The sequence below is a fragment of the Geospiza fortis genome, unplaced genomic scaffold, assembly GCF_000277835.1.
Source record: "Geospiza fortis unplaced genomic scaffold, GeoFor_1.0 scaffold112, whole genome shotgun sequence".
Classification (NCBI taxonomy): domain Eukaryota; kingdom Metazoa; phylum Chordata; class Aves; order Passeriformes; family Thraupidae; genus Geospiza; species Geospiza fortis.
The window spans coordinates 21,527,968-21,542,683 of record NW_005054298.1 but is presented as its reverse complement, the minus strand read 5'-3'; the positions used below and the strand labels follow the sequence as shown (position 1 = coordinate 21,542,683).

At 38.2% G+C, this 14,716-nt stretch overlaps 1 protein-coding gene across 5 annotated transcripts in view; it reads left to right on the top strand.

Moving 5' to 3' along the window:
* The window catches only part of ZNF385B (zinc finger protein 385B), a 150,795-nt gene that overhangs the window by 73,131 nt on the left and 62,948 nt on the right, over positions 1-14,716 (top strand). Inside the window, exon 1 of one of the 5 annotated variants that reach the window (XM_031058952.1) lies at positions 7,932-8,061. The exons of the other annotated variants lie outside the window; for them this stretch is intronic. The gene's annotated coding sequence lies outside the window, so the exon portion shown is untranslated. Of the gene's footprint in view, positions 1-7,931; positions 8,062-14,716 lie in introns of those variants that run through there. 5 annotated transcript variants of the gene reach the window in all.

The window sequence follows — 14,716 nt, the reverse complement described above, 5'->3', positions numbered from 1 at the left end:
AGGGAAAGATGATTTTCAACACTTCAGAAGGTACATCAATAAACCAATGACTAGATGGGCAGGCTTAGCAAATTCTTTCCAGAAGTCATGGAATATATGAGAAATTCCCTCAAAATTTTAAGAATCCATTGCAGTGGACAGCTTCAGATAATCTTAGTCAGGTAATATCTATCAGTTTTAATTTGTTCGCGCTTATATGCACTCAAGTTACTCATAATAGCTGTTCTCAGAAATAACTTGAAGTTTAAAACAATTAACAAATTTAAACAAGGCAAGGAAAACTTCAGCTAATAGATTGACATAAGTTACTGAGAAATGCGGTCTTGCAATAAAAAGTAATGTGCAAACCTCCTAGTTAAATGTGTTGCCTGTTGTAGTAATACAAACCAGGTAGTGAAGTTCAGCCTATACTGTGAAACCAAATTTGATTTTGTAGTCTTTGTGGTTGAAATCTATTTTATTAGGTAATTTCATTAACAGTTATTACCAAAGAGAAATGTACTTCAGTCTTCCATGTTCCAAAGTGTAGTGTACCCCAAAGAACTTTTACATACACCCTTGAGGCATAAATCCAAACCCATGTCCAGTGTTCCCTGTTAAAGCAGATTGCTTCACTTGAAGAGGTAGAGACTGGTATGACAGTGCTAAGTGCAGTTATTCAAAAGTGATGAAGCATCTCACCATGATTAACACAGAGTACTTCCTGTATGTTATTTTCAAAAACCACCTGCTGGCCATTGTGGAACTTCATGTCCATGCAGAACTTCATTTGCATTGTTTTCTTTTTAGCACCTTCCTTGTATGGCTGTGCTTGTATGGTAATTGTATAAAAAAGAGAGTTTTTTATACTACGTGTAGCTAAGCTACTACTTCTGAATGAGGGTTTTTTTTTTTCCTCTGCTTTTAGCAAGTATTTACACAGTAACTAAAATGTATGCCCTTGGTGATGCTGTGATTTGTGCTAAAATGAAGTTGATAACTACAGAATCAGATTGTCCTTTGTATATTCTTATGGGGAGCCTGGAGAAAGACAGAACTTTCAGAATAGAGGAAAGAAAATTGCTTTTGGAACTCTTCCCCTTTGCCAGTGTACAGCAGTACATGCACTATTAACTGTCAAGACATCTGTCCAATGCAAAAGAATGCCCAAGTTTGTCTTCCTGTACCTTGCTCCTGGTTACCTGTATTTCTTGTTCAATGAACCACTCATTCATACCTTTCACCACACTGCTTAACAGCTTGGAATTGTGTTCTAAGCCTGCAGAATTGCCTATTTTGATTGATTGAGAAAAGGCTGATAGTAATTAAATCCCAAAAAAACCACTGCGCCCCCAAAATAACACTGCTCCCCAAAAACTCTCAACTTGTCATGTAGTTCTATAGTTGTGCTCAATTTAAAGTATTCTGTGTTATTGTTGCAAATTAACTAAATTAGACTACATCCTTGTATATATAATATATGCATTTAAAAATAGGATTATAAGTATTGCAGACTCTGGAGGCATAAATTACTTTTATGTTGCTTAAGATTACTTAGGAATACAGCCCTACAGGGTTATTGGGAAAAGTGGTTCTTGCTGCTATGTATTGGAGGCCTTCATGAAACTAAAGAGCAGAATGCAGTGGTTACAGCAAGTGACTGTCACATGTCAGGCACAAATCAGCTTCTCCTTTAAAAAGTTCTGTATATCCAGCAATATCCAGTGATTACTTTTTAAAAGGAATGTGGAAATATATACTTTTGTCTACATTCCTTAGCTTTTTAGGTTGTTGTTGTTGTGGTGGTGGGTTTTTGGTTGTATTTGTTTGTTTGTTTTCCCTTCAGGAGATTTTAGGTTTACTTCAGGGTACATACCAAATTAGAAGAAAAGGTGGCTGATTCTTAATAGAGTTTGGCAATACTTCCAGGCCTGCTATTAGGCTGATTCATGGGTTTTATTTCCAGTGCAAAAATGAACCAGTTTTTTGATATTACTAACTGCTTTTTAGTGACTTGAGATACCATATATTAAAGTCTGTCACCATGTTGTGGTGGCACAGCTGAAAGAAGTAGAAATGTCAATAACAGGTCTGAAAAGTAGTTCTGGAATGGTCTTTGAAGACTTAGCACCAACCTTCTGAAATGGCAGGTAGTAGCATAGCAGAACAAGAAAGCATGTGGAAAGAGAGTAATTCAAAGTGTTTAAATCTTTTGAAAAGATTGAGGAATAAGGATAAACTCAGTTCTATGGTTTAACTGAAAAAGTAATTATATGCTTGTGTGATTTTGATGGCAATGAAAGAGTAGCTGTTCAGCCAGTAAAAGATGTAGGGAATACTGGGAGGTGGGGGAGTAGGGTGTCCATCTCTCTTTCCCATTCTTTTTATAGCTTATGGCATCTGCTGAGCTATAAAGCTGAATGCTTAGGTTTTATAAGGTTCCTTGTGACTGTTGTCCTTTACCCTGAAATTTTTATCTTGTAGTGCTGGTTTTGTTGGAAGCTTTGCTGCCTGCTGCAGTTGGATGAGGAGCTGGCCTCTGAAGGGGATATGTTGTATTTCTGAGATACTTTAAAACAAAAAGCTGATCACCATCTCCACTGCCCATCAGTTGCTTCATGTACTGCAGGTCACACTCTCCCAGGGCTTGTGCTTCTGCTCAAAGTGCCATGCCTGGCTTGCTCAGTGTTTATTCTCTACTCATATGATTTCTCTAAGGCTAGTGGAATTAATCTAATGGACAAGAGCATGTGTGAGAATAGAAATAGGATCAGCAATCCACAAAATCTGGTCTTTATCCGGTTTAAATGGAAGATAAGAAAATTCATAAAAGGGGGGGTGGTATTTTCATTTTAGTTTTGCATCTTGAGTGCCAAGGCACCCATGGGGAGTGATGTACATTTCTGATTTAGTAGAATTTTAGCTGTAGAACTAAATTAATCAGTTTTTCACTGAGCATACTCAATAGTAAGGGATATACTTCAAGATGAGCAGTGTTAGAGACTACATAATTACTCTGTGGTTCTGTGTTCTTTAAACTTTAAAATTATGGTAATTATCACATTTAAAATACATTTTATAAGTTTTAATATTAAAAATACAATTGAAATACAAGTGAAACTGATATTGAAACACATGAAAATAGGCTGCACTCAGTAATTTCATTACTCTCTGATCTTCCTTTAAAAGTCCTAAGCTATTTGGTTTTCCTGCCTTTCCCATGGGTCACTTTCCTTTTGCTTTATTGAATAGATTGCTTTGGATATTGGTTTTCTCAATATTAAGCTTTTGAAATACCATTCATTTCTTCCATCTCGTCATTCCTAATTATAACCACAGCGTATCAAACTAAGGGGCAGTCTTCGCTTACAGTATTTGTGCCTCAAACATTTGTGGTCCAGCGAGGGGTTCAGATAGTAATTTCCTTTTAAATTAATCGTGATATTGGAGGTAGGAATGGCGTTGTCTGGTTGAACTGAACAGCCTTTAAAACCTCATTAAAATATTTATTTAAAAATTGTTTATTTCAAGTCAACTCAGAGACTTTTTCAACAGTGCTTTCCCCACAGTGTGAAGTTAGTGGCTGGTTGTGTCCTGGTCACCAGGACCATAAAGGTGACACTGGGAATTTTCTATTTGGGTGTTGCTGTTCCTTTGCATGCAGTAGCCTTGGAGCTGCTTTTAGTGGCATTCTCTGTGCATATGTGGTGCTTTGAAACACGTTTCATTACATGAGAGGCCTTTAAGCCAAATGCTTAGTTCCAGCAGCTGTAAATGGTATCACTTTCCTGTTTTAGCAGTCTGCCTGTGGGATATTAGGAGCACTATCATTTTACTTTCTGCATCCCTGTTCAAGTTTGGCCATTACGAAATAGTATCAAATAATGAACAGGATGGGATCCTATTACAGCTTAATAATAATGGAACAAACAAGCAAGCAAAAACAAGTAAATAACTTTCTTTCTACGGGATTCCAATCAAATTAAATGTAAAGACTTACTATGCTGTGGTGTGATACCTAAGAGCTAGTGATAGTCTTAATGTTCCAAAGATACATTACCAGGATCTGAGCAGCATTTTGAGTTAACAGGAATGAGCAGCTTTTGTGAACTGGGAGGGCGAGTTGATTACAGAAAAACTAACCACAGAACACACATTCAAACTTTCTAATACTTGGTCTAAATAGGAAAGATTCATCCAGATACATTCAACATTCTAAGTCTGCAAACCTATGGATTTATTTGCTCCTAGCTGGAGTTGTAAGATCTGGGAAATCCTTCTGCTACAGCTGCCTGAGAAGTACTTTGAGATGTAGTTATGCAATGTAACAAAAATTGGGATCTCTGCACTATCTTTGTTTTTTAAAATTAAACAAAGGAAATGCTTCTACTTGAAAGAGAGGAATTCATGCAAATCCAGACATCAGGGATTGAAGTCCTAGACCCTCAGAGCAAAGAAAGTGTAAGAAATATTAAGAAGCATGCCAAAGTTTCTACAAAGTCAGTATTTTGTATCTAATTGTGGATCATCCCGTACTTAAAAGTTATGTAATGCTGTCAATTATAAATACAAATCCAGGGGGAATTTGAAGGCCTTTCATCAGAATTTTAAAACCATGATACCCTAAGGCTTAATTCCCTAAGGAAATGTGAACATAAATAATGATGTATCTGCCACTGACCTCTGAGAAAGTATGCAAGCTCCAATTAAATTGCATCTGGAATGTTTGTTCACACCAAAAGGATCAAAAAGATGAAAGCTGGACTTGGTAGAAGGGCAGCAAGGTTTCTTAATTTGAGCTATTGCAAGGCCATTGTATGGTGGCTGTGGCAGCTCTCCCATGCTCTGCCCAGGGCAGCACTGCAGCTTCAGCTTCTCTCAGCCAGACTTCCTGAAGGAAAGGCTGCCCACATCTGTGCCTTCACACCAAGGAAGTCACCCTTTCACAGACTGGTGCGGCAAGGAACTTCTTAGCTGACACAGCAAGACAGTGGTTAAATCTCTGCTTTTAGTGGTTATTGCTAGAAGTTGCTGGATGATCTGCAAGTGTGTTTGCCAGTTTCTGCATCATTCTTTGATCTTGTGATTTGATTTGATAAACTTTAAAAACTTTATGTATTTGACCTCTGTTTACTGTTTGTCTTAAATGCAGTTCTCCCTCTGCTCTTATGTAGTCTGAGAGCCCTACTTCTCCACCCCTGGGTTATCCAGATACTGTTCTTTATTTATGGTGTTTCAAAATAGAAATATAGGAGCTGAAATACACAGCAAACTGCTAGCACCAGAAGTCAAGAGTTTATAATCATTTCAGTCATGTGAAGGAAAGATTCATACTTTGTCTGAAGAGGTTGCATGTCTGGTTTTTTTCTCAGGTTTCCTTAAATAAATTGAGCTGTGCTTCACATAGATGTTAGTGCAGTGTACCTCACAACAATTTTGTGTGAATAGCTACTAAGTTTTAAATACATACCATTTCATTATGCTTCATATGTTATGAATGGATGTTAATCTTCAAATACAACTTGTCTTTGGTGTTATCAGTGTCTTGCTTTGTTTCTTTTTGAGTTCCATCTGGAATTTTTTTCATTGAAAATTCTTTTCCAAAAGTCTTTCCCCTATGAAATGGTCTTTCCATATATCACTTTAAACTGAAACCTTTTATTTTCTGTCCCATTGCACATTTCTTTAAATTGTGTTTCAACAAAGATTTTTTTGCTCCCAAGGTGAGAGCAATTCCAAACATGTTTGATAAAAATACCATTGGGACAGAGTCTTTGGTTCCTTTTCTCGTTGAGTTTTACCTCATTTTATGGTGTGCAGACTTCTTTCCCTTCCATTCAGCCTTGACTGTGGGGGCACAAGGATCAGAAATGTCATTGTGGTTTGTTATTGTTTTCATCATCATGGGAGGTGGTGTACTCACCTCCCCTGGAGATGTTTATGAAAAGATGGCCTGTGGCACGTAGTGCCATGGTTTACTTGACAAGGTGATGTTTGGTCATAGCTTGGATTTAATGATATCAAAGGTCTTTTCCAACCTGGTTAATTCTGTGATGATGATGATGACGATGTCTTTTCCCTTCAGCTCTCCTTTTCAGAGAGGTGTAGAACTGGACTTGGCAATGGGTCAGCAGTGATGTGCCAGACTGCATTTCCCTGTCTGTAGCTGGGGCTGTGAGGTGGCTCAGGCTCACAATCCAGCAGTTGCTGCTGTGTGGATGCGGTGGTGCCCAGGTCAGCCTCCTGGTGCCCCTGAGGGATGCTCTTCCAGTGGGTGCCCTGTGTCCTGTTGTTGGGCATCCCTGTGACAGGGGCTGCTGCCTCTCTCCTCCATCAGAGGAGAGCACTTTGTCTTTTTGAAGTGAGCTCTTGTCTTGCTGGGCATCTGCCCAGGTGATTTGCCTAAGATGTGCAATCTGTGTGACTGAGCAAGCCTAGAGCAGGACCTGCTGAGGCAAAGCTGAGGTTGGATTGAGGTAACTCCTGAGTGGGCAAGGAGCCCATTTAAAATATGGTCTTGCCCTCTTTTTGATGAAGTTGCTTTTATATTCCTACTCCTTCTGTTTGTTGTTGTGATTGTTTACGTCTTGTCCCTCAGCCCCTAGATGAGTGATGTCTGAGATGCTGAATTGTATCTTCTTCTCCCTCAAGTGATAGAAAATTACTTGCTCAAAAGAACAAACAAAAGTAGTAATTTTTAAGGATTTTTTTCCATGTTAAGCACCTTTTCTATAGGTCAGAATTTTTAAAACTAGAATCAATCTGTGTGTTTAATTTCAGTTTATCATTAGAATGTTCTCACTCAGCTGGAAACTCCCAAGGTGGAGGAACAGACCTCCACTGTTACGGACTGCCTACCCTTTCATATATTAACATTTAATATTTTTGCTCCTGTGTGAGCTCCAAAGTCAATTCAAGGCTTTTTAGTAAAAGCAGATTTTGTCCACTGTGAGCAAAAGCTCATGATTGTCAGTGTGAAGTGTTCTTTCTGAAGTGTCAACAAAATGTATTTTGGCACAGAGGCCAGGTTGTTGAAAGCTGAGGGTTCACAAGCGGCCGCGGTAGAGGTGAAAGGAGCCTCAAGTGGGATGTCAGGGCTGTGCGGAGCAGAGGCAGGGGGGTGAGAAAATTCAGTGACTGGGAAAAGGTGTGCAGGAATCTTTCAGAAGGGAGGCCTGGTGAGGAGGAGGAAGAATCACTTGTATCTCAGTTTTCCTCCTTCTCTTCTGTGTTATCCCCTACTACTTGTCTTGCTAGAATATTCCTCCTGACTATTATTGTGCACAGGAACAGATAAGTCAGGGTCTGCTCATGGGGCAGGAAATGGAGGATCCAAAGCTGCTCCTGCTTCTGGGGGAAGATCAGGCAGCAACGCCATGGAATAGGTTTTGTGTTCATGCTACCACTAAGATGTTGGGAGCAGGGCAGCAGGGTCAAGTTGAGAGTGAGGTGAAGGCTCTTGAACAGGAAAATATTCCTTCAGCTGTTCCTGACAGCTGCTTGCTGTGTCTGTGGGATGGCTTTGCAGGACAAGGTTCTGATTTATTGTGTTTTGTTTGTACCAAACCAGGGATAATCTGGTATTTATAATCATCTTTAGAAATTCTCTGACTTCTCAACAACAGGATTTAAGATAGAAAAGGTAATGCTTTGATCCCATGCATTCTGTCCACTCAGGAGCTGTGGGGACATGGGAGGATTTCAAAACCTAGGACTGGAATCTGAAAGATGCCAAGTATCCCGGGGCTGAGTGCCCTCAATTCCCATCAGTTGCAAGTTATACTGTAATATGAGTTAATGGAGCAGTGAGCAGTGGGATTCAGCTGTTAGTCTGAGCTTCTGCACATACTCTGTGCAGGAAGGGTCGTACTGGAGAGAAAGCAGATCTGTGTGGCTAGAGGAAAAAATTCAAGGAGGGAATCCTTAATTTTTTTCCTAGATTGGGTTGTGTTTCTGTTGGTGAAGCAGCACTTTGCATGAGGTTGTGAAGCACTTGGTGAGGAAGATGAAGCATGAAGCTTCTTTATTGCTTACCATTTTGAGACATCAGAAGAGAAAATATCTGTAAGAAGAGAGAATAAGGTAAGGGTCTTTGTGCAGTAACTGTTTTATCCTTCAGGGTATGGGGCTGGGGTCATCTTGTGCCACAGCAGGGAAACAGTCTCCTTTGCCTCTTCAGTAGCAGCAGAACTACAGTGAGCAGGAGGAAGCACAAGGCTCTTTTGTCTTTGCCTTTTTTTTTCTTTTTTGAGCAAGGCTCTGACTCAAAACTCACTGTTGCAAATAAATTCCATTAGAACCTGAGACTCTGTACTGGCAAGTAGCATCCTGTTACTAAAGAGTAACCATTTCTTGAGAATTAAGATTGCTATTCAGCTGTTCTTTTGTCTCTATGGCAACTTTAGGCAGTAACAACAAAGCAGTAGGTGATGTTGCCAGCCCAAAATCTGTAATGCCCAAGGGATTGTTGATAGCAACAAAATGGATGCCAGGGCAAGGTCACTTAAAGCCAGTAATTGATACTGCACCTATGGCTGAAGTATAGCAGCATGGGACACTTTGAAGCAGAAAATAGACCAGAAAAAGTAAGGTTGATGCAATTGGCCTTTTTTTATAAATTATACATGAGATCCTGCTTTAAAATTCAAAACTATGGTTTACCTTCCCTGATGGAATGAATTGCATGGAAAGTGCAGAGCTCCTTGTATGTACCATATATGCCACCTGGAGAGCAGCTCAAGCTTTCTTCTCAGTTTCTTGATGGAACAGAGAACAAGAGGTGCTTTAGAAAAGTAAAGTCAGGTCCTAAAGGCAATAAAAGTTTAAATTCTCATCTAACTTCTGTGTTCATCTGAAAAAGGAAGTATGCTAAAAAAGAAAGGCAAGGCTTTTCTTAAAAATAATAAAATAAAAGGGATTGGGGTGGAATTATCATCAGTTTTTTATCTTAATCTCATGGTGTTGGATTTGAAACTTTTACTGACATGTAAAATTGAAAAAAATTCAGGAGGAAAAAGCTATGACAAAGTCAGACTGAACACTACTGAGACTAGTGCTGGAAACCAACTATGAGAGAAAAAAGTTTTAAAAGGATGATTGATGTTAAAGCAGGGAGAATAGGAATTATAGTAGTTTTTATGTAGAGGCATGCTAAATAAGGAAATCCATTCTTAAGAAAAAGTAGTGACAGATGTGTTAAATTAATGAAAATAAAACTCTATTATTATGAGTAATTTTTGTCTGATATTCGACAAATCTATGTGAACTGCTGGTGCTGGATGTATTGTGGGAATTCTGCTTCTAAATATGTATGTATATGTGTTGTCAGTACAGTGTGTACCAAGACACTTTTTGCAATCTTGAATTAGCTGAATTTGAATGCCACTTTCTCCAGTCAAAGTATTGTGTTAGTGCTCTGTATTTTGTGGAAGTCTCGCTGCATTTACTGAATGTGGGGTTCCTCGTTTGAACTGTCTGTTATCAAAGAAGGGTTTTCTCCTCCATGAGAAAGATGGAGGATGCAAAGTGCAACCACCTGTTCTCCAGAGCTTACTTGGCAGCATCAAACAAACCCTATTTTCATGAAGGCAAACAGGACAGCTTCATTCTCTGGCAACAGCACAGGATGCCACCTGATGTCTCTCTTAGACTTCAGAAAACTGGACAGATACTCATGTGGTCCTCGGTTACCTATGGCTCCAGTTACCCCTGTTTGTGCCCTTCTTAAATGAAGATAACCTTAGTGTATTTTATTCAATTAGTTGTATTCTAATTGTTTAGCCTACTTGTACTAAAAAACACATCCAACTCTTGCTTGAAGTTTGATTTCCTTATTTGTTTTCATTTGTCTCAGATATGAAATTTTCTGAGCAGTCTTTTGGGTCTCAAACCCAAAGCACACATTTAATTCAAATAAAATAATAGAGTTTTTGAAGTTCCCAGTTATTTAGACTTTCTTAACACTCTTAATGAAACTGAAATTCTAACTTACATCATCATCCCTTTCAACCTTTCAAATGTCAATTTGTGTGACAAAACTTAAGCTGAACTCTTAGAGCATTGTCCTAGCATAAGCAAAGCATGGAGCGGTGGCATTCCAGACCTTTAGGGGAAGGTGGTTGATATGTCTATCTTGTTTTTACCTTTATTAGACAGAACAGTTGTTTCTTGCTATTGAAGGATGATCCTTGAAATGCCTAAGCAGTTGTTATAATTCCATCAATTATTCTGCATCATTAACTGCTATCATCTTTCTAATTATTTTCCTCTATTTTTTTAAAGTAATTAAAGTTCCAGACTATGAGCAAGATCTTGACACTTGTCATTATTTTCTATCTACTCTGCAAATATCACATAATCTTTCCCACCATTCCTTTAACTGTGACATGTATTAGGGATTTTCGTAGCTTCTTGTCAATAGATCTGTAAAAAGATATTATATTTTTTTTTGAAGTACACATGTGTATTGAGAATACACAAAATTCCATGGAGCCAGTCTTTTTTTTTTCTTCTTCTCTGCCAGATTTTCACTTAGCTGTTCTGTTTCCACTATTTTCAGTGCTATTTATGGTAAAGTGATTTTCAAATAATGTGGTTTTTTACCTTGTAGATTTAAGGTAAAATTTTTGTTTTATTTCATGTAGATGGGTTGGAGAACTTGAGATTCTGTGATTCAGTGATCAGATTTTGATCAAAATGCTTTGATACATGTAGGAATAATGGCTGAAACTTGCTATCACTCTAGAAAGACTAAATATAAGTTCTTAGATACTTTCCTTTGTTGCCACTTGGACAAATCCTAATGTCCCTAAATGGAAGCTCCTTCTGCTTTTTGCTGATTCAGCTCCCAGTGCTTTGCATGCAAGCTGATTGTTACAGTAGATGTAAGGGACATAGCAACTAGCAGCTGTGCTCAGGGTGTTTCATCATGAACTTTGCTAGGAATGCATTAGGAAACATTAGCATTTAAAATGAGATACAACTGATATTTAGGAATAAAATTTGTAAATCTTGTATTTACTGGGAAGATAATCAATGCTGCTTTTGACTATGACACACGCTTGTCCTTAATATGAAAATAAAAGTGTTCCATGAACAAAAGCTCCCAGTTCCATTACAGCTGTGGAACTTTCCATTTCATGTGCAGTGGTAGCATGACTCTGTATAAATTACTTTGATAAAAATAGTATTTATGTGAAGTGGAAAATTCCACTTGCAGAGTGAGAGGGAATCTTAGCAACCTTCTTTTCCCAGAATTTGCAACTACTCCTGTGTTGAGAACTACTAAATTGTTCAATTGTCAACAACCAGATTCATTAACAAAACTGTTAAAAGTTTTTCTGCTTTGCTTCTCCACAGGAATAGGTACATAATTCCAGAATTAAAATAAGCACTGTTAGTGTTTATATTGTCTTCTGCACTTCAAGTGGAAAAGACTGCAAGTACCATCAGAAAATAAAAATGCAAATTTGAAACAGAAATAAATGTTCTTGTTTCTTAAGCTAGAGCATTTTACTCTGTATAGAGATACAGAGAAATATAGAACTATTTCTATTTCTATATTATAATGTTGAGCTTTTGACAACTCTGTGGAGGAAGGACTCACTTTTTTGCCTAAAAATGGACCCAATAAAATGCATTGCATTGGGGTTTCATTGGTGTTAGCTGGTAACATATGCTTGTGGTTTTATTTGCTTCTGTGAAATGTTGTTTTATTGATCTCTTGATCAAAACTCATGATAAAGCATGAAAGATATGGCATTCTTTAAATGAAGCAAGGCCATGCTTGTACTTCATAAAATGAATGAGTATGAATACCTTATTGCAAATTGTTTTTAACAAGTGCAATCATGGTACTTGTTGCTGGTCATCTAATCCTCTCCTTGCCAGCGTAGAATTGCTTCTCTTGTACATACAGCGCTGTTCTATTCAGTCTTGATACAAATGTATGTGCTGTTGAGAATCTCAAAATCTCTTAGGAGATTATTTCCACACTTTGGTTCAGCTAAAAAAGGCTGCCACTGTGAACATTAAATATCTCTCAGAATAATCCTGGTGTCAATAAGCTTTACATGATGTTCAGACCTGTTTTTCTCACATCTCTTTATTTCAGTTCTCTCTGTTCTCCAAAACCTTTCAGAATTCTTCACCTCAGAAGTCTTTTAAATACCTGTACCCCCTCTAGCTTCTATATCTGTCATGTATTTTCCCAAGGGTGTCCATTTTAAAATTTTGTGTTTTCTAGACTTCCCAGAGCTTGCTTTACCTCAGTCTTTCCAATTTGTAAATCCTTTCCCAGTTAAAAGGTACGTGCTGCTCATCACAATAAGCTTTATCAGAGATGGATTTACGAGTCCTTCCTTCATGTAAAGGACACATGGATAGTTTGAGCTTTGTCCTTCATGCTGTGACCAGGTTATTAGGCTTCTATTAGGCTTTTTCCTTCTTCACCTTAATTGCTACTCTGGCAGGTCAATCCCTTGCTCTTTCAACTCAAATATTATTTGGAAGGACATCAAGCATTTTTCTATTTATACCTTTTTTCTTATATTTTTCACTGCATGACCAAGGGCACTAAAAATTTTTCAGTCAAAATGTCCAGATATATTTTTTTCTGTAGTTTCTTGTCTAAGTCTTTTTCAACTCTGCACCACTGAATGATAGAGTGATTTATCAATCCATACCTAGCCCAACATATGAAGACTGGGGGGTTTTGGATTGATTTACAGATTTTCTCTGCTGTTATATTTGAGCATGTGTGTACAGAAATAGAAATACTGAGCAATGCTCATCATGTTAAAACCTCTGTTCTTATAGGCACCAAAGTTTGAAATCTCAAAGTCAGCTGCAGTTTTCTGATGCTTGCCACACTGGAATCCAGTTGTACTTATGATTTCTCCTTATTCCCATTTTAAGTTAATTTTTCCTATCTTTCACAATGGATCAAATAATCTTGTGATTATTTAACTCACAAGAATTAAATAATTTGCTGCCCGTAAGAACTCATGTCACAGGATGACTGTTTCTCAGTTTGTGTTGGAGGCATATTTACTCTTCTTTTTCATGTTAAATGATTGCTCTTCTGAAAGCCCTTGTTGCAAACAATGATTTGGAGGGGGGAAAAAAGAAAATGTTTATGGCTGTTTTGTATTCTGGCTTTGGTGTTTCTAAGGACAGACTGATCCTTTTTTTTCCTTTCTTTCCTTTATTTTTTTTTAATTCCAATTGAGGCATTAGTCACAGTAATCAATTCACATGTATTCCATAATTCAAGTGTGCTCCATAAAGCATTTAAAATATGGGACATAGATTTCTGCTCTTTCATAACAGAAAACCTGAAGATTAAATTTCAATTTGCATGATTTTTTTTTTTGTGCAACTTTGAAGAGTGTTTAATAGAAGATGTTTGAATTTCATGCCCTAACAGGTGTTGAACAAGCCTGAAACTCTGTGTTGGCAGAAAACTGGAAGATTAAAAACTGTCTTTGCAAAGATGGTGAAATGGACCTCAAATTAAAAAACAAAAACAAACCAAAGAAAACAAAACCCCAAACCACCAAAACTTGATACATATTGGATCTTTGAGGTAGATTTAGAATAATTTACCTTTTTCTCATAAATCTAAGCACTTTCTTATTGGCAAATGGACTTATTCTTCTATTTCCTCCAATCTGACTATACTTTTTCAAATGCCTAAGAATCTTTTCTTTGAAACCAACTAAGGTCATCATGCATTTTCCTGGTCAAAATGCATAAAAGCAAGTTAATCCTAAATTCAGTTATTTGATCTTCGTTCTGCTGACAGAATATACTGTAGTAAGGGAGAAAATTCTCCCAGACTCAAATCAAATAGTTTCACAGAACTGTTTTGAAAATTCTGGGAAAAGGACATAGAAATTAGAAGGGTGTAGGTACCACCAGTAGAGGTGGAGGGAGATCACTTCTGCTTCTCCTGGAGGTGACTGTGTAAAAAATATGGGATCCTTCTTGAAGTGATTGAACTGCAACTGCAGAATGCAAGTTCAGTGCTGCCTACTTGATCACCTGCTTAAGGAACTCCAGCTCCTGAATTAGGGACTTTGGTTAGAGTCCTTGGGTTACATGGCACTGAGTGTATTCTGGGGTATGGTTTCACTCTGGAAGGCTGTATCTGCTGGGGAGATCCGTGGCGTGTTTTAAACCCATTCTGGAATGCATGATGGACTGTGAAACTATGTCTGGTGCATCCACAGAAACATACCAGCCTTGACCTTAACTAAGGAGCCAGTGTTTGATCCTTCCCTTGCAAATTTAGCATGCTACTGCAGCAGATATTTATGTGAGATCATATAATTCAGACATCTGCGCAGAGATGGAGGGAGAGTCCAATAGAAGTGGTAAGAAGAGTGGGTGGGCTGTGATGCCCTGCCTGCACTCCTAGTCACTCTGCACAACTCCCTGCTGGGTTCCTCCTACAAGCGCTGCCCTGTGGAACGTCAGTTGTTCACCTCTTGGCAGTCAGTTCCATGTCCTCAGTGGGCTCCTCTGTGCAGCAGTTTGAGAACTATTAGTCAGCAAAGAGCATGTAGCATTTCTGTGGATGTAGATCAAACTGAGGACGTGAAACTGGTAACAAATACTTTGGTACCTTGTCTTGCTGTTGCTTTGCACTGGGGAAGGTTCACTACAGTGTCTGACCTGGCAGCTGCTGCTTCTGCACAGAGCTCCTCCAGCTGAATTTATTCAGCCAAATTTCACA